Source organism: Chiloscyllium punctatum, chromosome 10 (assembly GCF_047496795.1).
Source record: "Chiloscyllium punctatum isolate Juve2018m chromosome 10, sChiPun1.3, whole genome shotgun sequence".
Classification (NCBI taxonomy): Eukaryota; Metazoa; Chordata; class Chondrichthyes; order Orectolobiformes; family Hemiscylliidae; genus Chiloscyllium; species Chiloscyllium punctatum.
The window spans coordinates 32,050,031-32,062,058 of record NC_092748.1 but is presented as its reverse complement, the minus strand read 5'-3'; the positions used below and the strand labels follow the sequence as shown (position 1 = coordinate 32,062,058).

General features: G+C 42.8%; 1 protein-coding gene across 1 annotated transcript in view; it reads right to left on the bottom strand.

The window, feature by feature from the left end:
* The window catches only part of pth2ra (parathyroid hormone 2 receptor a), a 94,889-nt gene that overhangs the window by 45,538 nt on the left and 37,323 nt on the right, over positions 1–12,028 (bottom strand). The window lies entirely within an intron of this gene.

Below are 12,028 nucleotides of genomic sequence, written 5' to 3'. Positions count from 1 at the left end.
ACCATTGACATTTTTCAAACATGGTGTGCACCCTTGTCAGTCTGGATCTGCCCTTCATGGTTTCTGTGAATAATTGCTCTGGAGATGGCTGCGAATGAGATGTTACCTCCTAATTCACCAACAGGGACTTGATGGCCTTGGTGGGCTAGGTGTTGTAGAGGAGAATCCTCCGCTTTCCTCAGGACCACCACCAGAGGAGACCAAGGCACCAAATCTTGTCAGCTTGGTCCGAAGTTGCCATCCAGGTGTCCCTGGTCCATACAGTGATGCTGCAAGAGGGTTAGGGACTTTCAGCACTTCACAGGAGTAAGCACCACCGTCTTCTCTCTGCTAATTCACACTCATTCTGACTCTGCCACCAAGGCTCATACACCACCGCTGTCACTATTGCATGCAGCATTTTTCCTCACTTGCTCTCACCCACTCGAACCCCAACACCACTAACCCTGCATGCCTTCTGTGCTGCCTTTTCACTCTCTCAGGATGCCTCACCACCTTTCCTCAACCTGCATCAGCACCAACAGTTGTGTGCCAGCCACTTTCACCTCACTCAATCCCTCCAGTACCCTCCTGTACTCTCATTCCAGCCCACAATAATACAGAAAGAACCAAGATTGCTGGCGGGCTGCCCAACATCTATCCACTCATCCCCTACAAGGTAGGAATCCTTGCATTAGGGAGAGTGACCTGTGACGATAAAAACCTCCATGTCCTGGTAATCAAGTAAGAATCATTGTGCTGCTCTCCCATTAACATCACGGTGAATGCATTCTTAACATGCCCAAATGTATTTCGCAGCTCATTCGCTCTTCTGCTCCCACCCCCACAGCTCCCTGCACAGTCTCTGCCCTTAAAATACTGGCCTCATAAAACATCAGCACCCTCTCCACCTCTGAGGATGAGGCCATAGAGGTCTCAAAGGAAGAACCATCAATGCTGCCTCTTGCACCCTCCACCAGCTCAGAGAGCAACTGACACCTCGTTGGGTACTTTAATGAGAGTACAGTTTGGTGCACCTTTTGCTGAGTGCTTCACTGCTCTGTCTCCACAGTCAAAGGAGAGATGCCCCAGGTCATGAACACTCAGAGAACTGCCAGAGACCAGGCAACCACTCAGTCCCGGACAGGAGAGCACTCAATGGTATTGGTCATCAGGAACACCATTCTAAATACAAAAGCTGACACAGGAGCAGCAGGCACGTTTGCTATTTGTACCATTTTGATGTGCGTTCATACCTGCACGCCGTCGCTGTAACCATTGGTACTCAGACTAATGACACAGTAACAGGGGCAAGAGGAAACCATGATTTCACACCAGGTACTGCGTCCTCACAAGGAGATTGGATGGTTGGATGGTGCCACATACACTCCACCCATGGAGAAACAACCTCCTCAAAATAAGGTGAGATCAACAGAAATTAGATTTTTGCTGTGATGGTCTATGTGGTCTCTAAGAGCTATGACATGAATGGATGAGAAACACAAAGCGTACACAAGGACCTTCCACCTTCACCCAGCCTGCCACCCTCAACCCTGTGAGAGTTCAAGCTGAGGAAGGTGAACCTGCCTCTGGATCGTCTAGCCTCAAATGACCCAGGGGTTTCCAACTAAACCTCCAACAGGCTCCACTACATGGAGGCCTCCCTCCACCCCATCTGTGGAGCTAGGTTTGCACTAAACTGGGTATGAGGGAAAGGAAGAAAAGAATCTTATGAGGTGGCATGGGTGACATTATCATGTTTGTAAACATATATTTACTTTTAATCGTCAGCTGTGTGAATGATTGCCACTTTAGCTGCAACTACAGGAAGGAAGGCACAGAGGCTGGCCAGGCTTAGCACCTCATGATGTTCCAACCCTGTCTAGATGATAGCTACAATTTTCATAACGCCCAATCTAACGTGAAACTTTGTTAGGATTGAATGAGGGAGCATCTAATGTTACAAAGGCTTCCATCTGTATGTAATCTTAACTTTCATTAAATAACGTGAACAGCATCGAAAAATCAAAGTGTTAAGCTGCCCTTGCAGTTGGTATTATACAGGAAATACTGACCTCAACATCAAGATTTATGCAGTTAATGGAAGACAGCTTCATGCAGCTTAGTTCCATTGAACAACATTCACAAAGAAGTCCTGCCTGTGTTACTTTGGCCAACTCTGTTGTGCTGTAAGATGCTGTTTGTTCTGAAGAACACCTCAATTTTCTTTTAAAAGCAAACTACTGCAGATGCTGAAAACACAGAAAATGCTGGAGGAATTCAGCAGTTCAGGCAGCATCTTTGGAGAGAGAAACAGAGTTAACATTTTGAGACAGGTTTGACTTCAGAATTGTAAGGGATCGAACAATTTTTAAAATACTTTTGAAAGAGGTGGAGGAGGATTGAGGGGAACATAGTGTCATAGAGATGTACAGCACAGAAACAGACACTTTGGTCCAACCCATCCACGCCGACCAATTATCCGAACCCAATCTAGTCCCATCTGCCAGCACCCTGCCCATACCCCTCCAAACCCTTCCTATTCATATACCCATCCAAATGCCTTTTAGATGGTGTGGTGGCCATGTGCAAATGTCAAAGGGTTTTTAATCGTGGTGAAAGAGAAAAAGTGATGTGAAATGGATATAAATTAAGGTGCAAAAGATAGGGAATAGGTCCTCGCTAAGCAAGCTACAAACAAGACAAAGCTGTGAGGAGGGTTAGGTGGGGAACAATGTAACAAATATGGAGAACAGACAACATGCAGTCAGACTCTCCAGTTGTGGAATTCAAAATTGAGACCATGAGGCTGTGAATTGCCTAATCACAAAGTGAGGTGTTGCAATTGAGCTTGCATTGTGCTCCGTTAGAACATTGCAATAGACCTAGCACAGAAATGTTACCGTGAGAGCAAGGCGATTTAATGAGTTGACAAACAACCGAGCAGTCAAGGTCATTATTAAAGACACTTTGGAGGCATTCTGCAAGCCAGTCAACTAACTCATACTTGGTCTCACCAATGTAAAGGAGACTGCTCTGTAAGGAGCAAATACAGTAAAGCAGATTGAAAATACAAGTTATAACATGATTCACCTGGAAGGTATGTTGGGGCCTTGCACAGTGAGGAGGGTGGAGGTTTCAGGGCAAGTGTTACACCTTCTGCAACTATATGAGATGATGTCATGGGAGAGTGAGGAAGAATTGGGAGCCTAAGGAAGCACCATCCTCACGACCTGTCCTACTGCCAATCTTCCTTCCCACCTATCCGCTCCACCCTCGTCTCCGACCTATCACCTTTATACCCACCTCCATCCACCTATTGCACTCTTAGCTACCTTATCGCCAGCCCCAGTCCCACCCCACTCCCATTTATCTCTCCACCCTGGAGGCTCCCAGCCTCATTCCTGATGAAGGGCTCCTGCCCGAAATGTCGATTTTCCTGCTCCTCGGATGCTGCCTGACCTGCTGTGCTTTTCCAACACCACTCTAGTCTTGCCTCTGATCTCCAGCATCTGCAGTCCTTACTTTTGCCAATTTCCCAACCTCTCTCAGATCTGAAGAAGAGTTACAGTGGACTCAAAATGTTAACTTTGTTTCTCTCTTCACCTTACTTGTCACAATGATGCGGATCTCACGGATCCTCATTGTCCCCATCCAATATGTTTGGTGTGGCCTCTAGTTATTTGGAGCAGGGATTCTGAAGATCGAGTTACATCCTGTTTGGCTAGCACTGGCACAAAGCTTCAGGCATGACCTGCATGGAATGTTTGTGTTAATGCATCAACCTCTGACCCTCAGTGACCCAAGTGGAAGAAGATATTGCTTTGCAGAAACATTGGACAACCTGAAAGGGCATTCTGACCTCCACTGCTGGGGAGAATATCATAATACTGCACCTTTATCACTTATTTTTTTCTTTATTTATTCAAGGGCTGAGGGCATCACTGGATAGGTAGCATGTGTTGCCCATCCCTAATTGCTCAAAGGGCAATTAATGTGGGTATAGAGTCACATGTAGACCAGACCAGACCAGACCAGGTAAGGATGGCAGTCTCCTTCCCTAAAGAATGTTAGTGGCATTTGAACGAAGGTGAGTGACTGCAGCTTTCATACATCCTTACTGCATTATGATGACACCAAAGGACTGGAAGTTCTGCAGTAGGGGACAACTCCACGTCAAATACTGGCCCTGGACTTGTGGATGCTTTGTGTTTCTTATCCATTCATGTCATGGCTCTTAGTGCAGCAGCCACAGAGACCATCACAGCTCCAGTGCCTGATTCCAATGAAGACTGTCCCAATGAGCATAACAACTTGATAGAAGAACTGGACATCTTTTCTCGACAGCGAGAATCTAATTTCTGTTGATCTTGCCGTATTGTTCTGGCATTGCGCACAGCTTTCAGTAGTTGGGAGGACTCAACCCTTTAAGTCTGATTTGGTCTTGAATGCTACTGGGTCATCCTAATATCACCATTATATCCCTGGACCATCCTTTAACGTTACTAAACATACCAATTTTACATGACTTTACAGGTTGCGACAATAAAGTTCACAAGCATGTCCCAACTTTTGCATTTAATAGAATTGTACAAAAATGGTCATACCCTATAACCACATAATGAGCGATATGAGTTGTGGGTTTAATACCTGCCATACCTTATATTGTTACTGTGCTTATCATAGTGGGGAGGCAGCAGCCAGTCCCTGTGCATGTGAAGAGTCAAAAGACAAGGCTATTGCAGAAATTAAATAAGGCTTCAGTCAAAAATTGAAGGATTGTAACAATGGGCCGAAATGCCCCGAAATTTGGCTAAATGGTCATTTCAGAGACAGTTCGTGGATCTCCCTCCATGATTTCTTGTGGTTTTTCTCACTCAATTTCACGCTGCTCTCCTAATTAGGTATACACCCCACTTTGACAGTGCCATTGTTGTGTTCGCTAGTGCTGGGACTTTGTAGTATTCTTGACCCAGCATGCAAAGCAGCGTTACACCGCAAGATGTCAGCAAGTTCCGAAATGTAGGACTGAAGTGCCGAACTGTATAACTGAGTCGAAGAAATGCCTGAGATGGTGATGCTGGTGTTTTGTTGCTGCCAGCCTCTAGAGATGGAGCGTGCTCTCTGCCCATAGGGCATTCTCTGAGATGTTAAGGAATGCTGGCTATGATGAATGCCCACAAAGGATACTGCCGTGCTGTTGCTGCCAGGCAACTGCTCCAAATTTGCTCTGTTTAGCTTCTCTCCACTACCTGGGAAAATAGCAACTGGCATACAAATGAAATGAGATTAGGTAATAATATGCTAATACATGTAAATGGTCTCCTCGGTGCTCATTCGTGGACTTTTTATTTAATGATTAAAACATTTATGCGGAAAACTGAGTTTTCTTTTCCTGATGTTGAGAAGCTGTTTTTCACTCTCACCAAATTTTCCTAACTTTCCCTCCATCATTCAGAGACAGAAAATCTAGCCCACTATTACTCTACCTTCGGAGAGGAAGCTTCGCTTCTCATTAGTGTCTGTCTGAAATGGTGGATCGATGAGCATAAAGAAATGATGTGATTTCTTTGGAGAAGGTGGCCTTTATTGCTTTTCACTGATTTCACACACCTCCATACCTCCACTACCAACCATCAGGTCAGGAGAAGCACAGAAGAAAAAAAAATCACCCGTTCTAATTTTTCACATTGGTTTCTCAATATGGAGTTTCCTAGTCTGTTTCCACTCTCCTGCTCGTTTCTTGGCAAAAACCTCCCATTCCTCTTGAATGTGCTGTTTTCGAAATTTGAGTTATTTCTGACCATTAACTTTATGATTGAATCCCTCTGATTGGGTTACCCCTGCTGCACAGTTGATTAGAGTTTTATTAAAGTTACAGAGGATATGTGAATGTCACAAGAGTAAACTGTTTTTCTTCAACTTTCTCAAATTGTTTGCAGCCTTTGACACCAGCCTCCAACCATGTCTTTCATTCTTCATCCATCTGAACTGGTCTGCCTTTGCTGATTCTATCCTTCTCAACTAGACAATCACCTGCAATGGTTCCTGTTCCTGATCCAGCACAATGACCTCTGGTGTTCCCCACAGTTTTATTCTTGGCCCCTTCTATTTCCCAGCTACATGCTACCTCATGATAACATCATCCCTAAACCCAGGACAGGTTCCACTTTTATGCTAAAAAGGTAAAAACAATGACTGCAGATGCTGAAAACCAAATACTGGATTAGTGGTGCTGGAAGAGCACAGCAGTTCAGGCAGCATCCAACGAGCAGCGAAATCGACGTTTCGGGCAAAAGCCCTTCATCAGGAATAAAGGCAGTGAGCCTGAAGCATGGAGAGATAAGCTAGAGGAGGGTGGGGGTGGGGAGAGAGTAGCATAGAGTACAATGGGTGAGTGGGGGAGGAGATGAAGGTGATAGGTCATGGAGGAGAGGGTGGAGTGGATAGGTGGAAAAGAAGACAGGCAGGTCGGACAAGTCAAGGAGACAGTAACTGAGCTGGAAGTTTGAAACTAGGATGAGGTGGGGGAAGGGGAAATGAGGAAACTGTTGAAGTCCACATTGATGCCCTGGGGTTGAAGTGTTCCGAGGAGGAAGATGAGGCGTTCTTCCTCCAGGCGTCTGGTGGTGAGGGAGCGGCGGTGAAGGAGGCCCAGGACCTCCATGTCCTCGGCAGAGTGGGAGGGGGAGTTGAAATGTTGGGCCACGGGGCGGTTTGGTTGATTGGTGCGGGTGTCTCGGAGATGTTCCCTAAAGCGCTCTCCACTTTTATGCTGACAACACTCAGCTCTAGCTTACCACCACCTCAGTTAGACCCTCTATTGACTCTGATCTGTCAGACTGGAAGTTCAATATTGAATACTGGATGAGCAGAAATTCCCTCAAACTAAATATTCGGCAAACTGAAGCCACTCTCTTTGATTCCTACCACAAACTCTGCTCCCTAGCTACTGACTCCATCTGTCTCCCAGCAACAAACTGCAACTAGATTGTTCACAAACATGGTGTTGTGTTTGACATTGAGACAGATACCCTGTGACATAGTGGCTACACGACCAAGACACCTATTTCCCCTTTTGAAGCATTATCCAGCTATACCCCTGCCTCAGCTCATCTGCGGCTGAAACATTTTTCTATTAATTTCTTATCTTTAGACATAACTATTCCAATGCTTTCCTGTGTGTCTTCCCATTACCACACGAATTACATTTTAGCTGATGCACAACTAAATAGTGGGTGCAAGGAATCAAATGTGGAAATATGTGATATATCAAAGAATAGAGTCAGGGTAAAGAAGGAATTGAAGATCATGGGATATGAAGGTCAGAAGATGGCGAGGAGAGGAGAACAGAAAAAGAAACCCTGTGAACACATCAACTAAGACTAGATGTTACAAAACATCTAGAAAAAGACAAAAAGTGTCTGTATCTGAATGAGTGCATCACTGATAACAAGGTTAACAAACACTGAAGTAAATAAATACAATTTAATAGCTATTGCAAAGATATCTCTGCGGAATGACAATGATTGGGTCCTGAATGTTGAGGGTCAAAACATGTGGTGCTGGAAAAGCACAGCTGGTCAGGCAGTATCCAAGGAGCAGGAAAGCAAAATGTCGATTATCCTGCTTCTTGGATGCTGCCTGACCTGCTGTGCTTTTCCAGCACCATACTTTTTGACTCTGATCTCTAGCATCTGCAGTCCTCACTTTGGTGTGAATATTGAGGGGTATATATCATTCATGAAGAATGAAAAAGGTGGAGAGGAGCACTGGTAATCAAGGATAGCATTTGTACAATAGTCGAGAGATCAAGGTGCAGTATTGGTTTGGGTGGAGATGAAGGACAGTGAAGGAAAGAAATCACAAGTTAGTGTGGTCTACAGGCCTCCTACCTGTAACACAATGTAGGAGAAAAGTATACAGGAAGAAATATTGGGTGATTATGATAAAGGAATGGCAACAGTTGTGGTTTAACTATAAATAGAATGGAAAAAAATCAGATTAGCTGTTGTAGCTTGGATGAGGAGCTCATAGAAGACTTTTGAGATGGTTTCTTAGAGAAGCAGGTTTTGGAACCAAACAGAGAACATAATTTATTTGACTTGGTTCTGCCTTCACTATAGGAGATAAATGTTTGAAGGGAAAGAGGAATTTGCCAAAATTATAATCACAAAAGAAATAGTACGAAACAAACAAATGGAGGTGAAGGTTGACATGTCTCCAAGTCTAGAAAGATTTTATCCATAGGTCCTTTAAGAAATTGCTGATGTGACAGAATGTGTTAATTTTCCAAAATTCCATTGATTCAGGCAACGTTCCTTCAGACTGAAAAGAAGTGAATATGACCTCTTTATTCATGAAAGGAGGGAGACAGAAAATGGGAAATTATAAGCAATTAGCCTGATATCCATCTTGGGAACGGTGTTAGAATTAATCATAAAAGAGATTATAACTGCGTGCTGAGAAAAAACCCAAAGTAGTCAGGATGGCTTTGCTGAAGGGAAATCATTCCTGATGAAGGGCTCTTGCCCAAAATGTCGATTCTCCTGCTGCTTGGATGCTGCCTGACCTGCTGTGCTTTTCCAGCACCATGCTCTTGACTCTGATCTCCAACATCTACAGTCCTCACTTTCTCCTGAAGGGAAATCATGTATACTCAATTCATTAAAGTTCGTTGAAGGAATAACATGTGCTGTGAATATAAGACAGTTTGGAGATATTTTGTACTTGGATCTCCAGAAAGAATTTGATAAGATGCCAATAAAAAGGCTATTGCATAAACTCAAAGTTCATAGAGTTGGGGTAATATTTCAGACGGTTGAAAGATTGGCTGGCTGGCAGTAAAAAAAGAGATCATGAATAAATGGGTCTTTGATTGGCAGATAATGGAGTCCCACGGGGGGCTGTACTGGGTACACAAGTTTTTACAATTCACAATGACATAGAGGAGGGTAGCCAACATAGATCAGAAAATATGTTGTGAAGAAAAAACGAACCTACTGATGGTTATGGCTTGGTTGAGAGAGTCGACAAAAATCTGGCATGTAGAATATAATGTGGTAAAATGTGAAATTGTTTACTTTGGCAGGTAAAAATGAAAACCTAGATTACATAAACAGGGACTAAGTGCAGAATTTCAAGGTACAAAGGGATTTAACTGTTCTGGAGTATGAGTCACCAAACATTAGTATGCAGGTACAACATGAAATCAACAAAGCCAATGGAATGCTATCCTTTATTACGAGAGAAATTGAGCAAAAAAAAATTAAGGAGGTTATACTCAGTTATACGGGGCATTCAAGAAACCACATTTTGAATACCTTTTGCAATTGGTCTCCTCATTTAAGGAAGGATGTAAATGCATCGGATGCAGTTTAGAAGATGTTTACTTGATTGATACCTGGAATCAGTAGGTTGTCTTATGAGGAAAGGTTGGACAGACTTGGCTATTTCCATAGAATCTGAGTAAGAGGTGATTTAATTAAAATGTACAAAATCTTGAATTATTTTGACAAGGTCGACGTGGGAAGGACATTTCCTCTTCTGGGTCAGTGCAGAACTTGGAGGCACTCTTTAAAAGTTGAGTCATCCATTTAGGATAGAAATTGGGGGTGGGGGGGGGGTTGGTGAAGATTTTCCTTTCAAATGGTTGTGATACTTTGGAAATCTCTGCCTCAGAAGGCAGAGTCATTAAATATTAAGATAGAGGTAAAGGGATTTTTGTTAGGCAGGGAAATCCAGTGTTCTCAGGTATGGAAAGATGGGAATGTGGAATTCAAAAAACATCAGATCAGCCGTGATCTCATTGAATGATGGATCAAACTGAAAGATCCAAATGGTCAGATTCTGTTTGTCTTTCATATATTTGCTGCCCAGATCCCAAATTGCTTTCACTCAGCCAACCTGCATTCATTAGCCCACATTTTATCCCACTCTGACAAAATTCCAAGTTTTAAATTCTGATTCTTGTTTTAAAAATTCTCTATGGTTTGCTCCCTCCCTTTCTCTGTTGCTTGCTTCTGCAAGAAGATCACTGCACTCTTTCAATACTTGCTCACACGACTCTGAATTTAATTGTTCCATTCTTGGTAACCTTTAGATGCCTAGGTCCCGAATTTCAGAATTCCCTCCTGAAACATTTACATCCCTGTTCCCTTTTTCAGGATGCTCTTTAAAACCTCTCTCTTTGGACAAGCTTTCAATGATGAGTCGACTATCTCTAGGTGATTAATGTTGAATGTTGTTTCTCACCCTGCTCTGAAGGGGTGTGGAATGTTAATGATTCTATGTATATTTAAGCTATTTTTGTTGTAATTTAGTGGATGATGCTTTAACAAGAGAGTTTTCTTCAACCATCTCCTAATTCTTCAACCTTTTCTTGTTCTTAACATTTCACAGATCAACTGAAACAATCTGCACATTTTCCCTATTATAAACCTTCACTTTGGTGAAAAAAAAGAGGACGGAGGATAGCAGGAACACTCCCTTTTACTAGCAGGCAGTGATCGAAAGCCTGAGCTGTCTCCTGCAAACCTCAATCTGACAAACATTGCTGAACTTAGCCAAAGGAAGTTGGCTACCAATAGTGGTCAGAGATAGAGAAGTGGGGAAACTATTGAAAATCCCGACACATGCTTGAATGTGTCATCATCTCCTTGAATGTACAAGAAATTTCTCCAATTGCTCACATCTTTCTTCATAATTATAGCCTCTTCAGCTTCACAATATCTCAGAGAAGTACCTGAGTGTTTTGTGCATTCAAGTTACATAACATTCAAGTTTAAAACAGCTGTTTTTAAGAGTTTGACAGTTTCCTCTCTAGCTGTTCATTCCCATGGAACCCAGTGAGATGCAACTTCCGTAACTCTAAGATGAGTTTAGGTCCCATATCAAATCCAGTACCAAACTTCTTATTTGCACTTCCAATATATCTTCCATTTCAGACACTATAAGAGACGCAGTCTGGCTTTGTAAGGTAGGCTGGATAGTCTTATTGTTAGTATCTTGAAGACCAGTTGGGAGGGTTAAGAGCTCTACAACATGAAGGAAATGGAATGCGGCCCTAGCAGAATGTGGAATAGAATGAAGGTTACATGTAAAAACACAGGTGTCCTGGAGAGAGCAAAGGCTGGCCTGAGTAGATAAAGTAACCAGGAAGACTATTTAATGGGATGGGTAAGTACCACAACAACTGAAAATAAGTTGAAACACTTGTTTCCGATTGAGTGATTGCCCTATATTGTCACATATTAACCCAAACTAGCCCTTGGGACTGACTTCCATGCTAACTGCCTGACAGACAGAAACATTGCACAATACAATATTGCAAAACAAGTTGAAACATTTCAAATAAACTCTCAGTCCTTTCTCTAAGCCACTGCAAAGCCCATATCAATGTTTGTAGTACTGAATCTCTTATTTTAACACTGTTCTTAAGCATATGTCTTACGAATGTGAGCAATATACTGACATAAATTCAACATTCGGTGCACGATATAGATTACATCTTCTTCATTTATTAGATAGATGTAAGCAGTACACTTGTAGAGGACGATTCCATAGGACAGAAGGATGTCCCAATAGTTAGCTTTGCATTGACTTGCAGATAGTCTGTGTTTGTAATGTAGAATGTGTGGCTGGTGAATTAGTTCTTCCAGAAACCTAATGCAGCATCAGTTTCATTTAACTTGTAGAGTTGTTATTTAAAAGCTGCATGTATATGACCAAGTTGTGTGATGTAACCATTCCAGTATGAACTGTAAAGAATGGCAATACATCACATCCTGGGCCATTGATCTTCCTCTGTTTTGCTCCTAAATAGTGCACAAAATATAATGGATTCAGGGAAAGAAGAGGAGATCATCCTTTTCTCCAATTTGTCTTCTAAACACAAGGAGGCGTCTTCAGCTGACATCTGCATATGGACATTAATCAGAAGCCGTTGTGATTTGAACCAGCATCCCTATGATAATTATGGTGCTTTAATAGCTGCCCTGCTGAACTCAGCTAAGTTAGCCCAGGCTGGGCCCTTTCTGTTTTAGTTGAT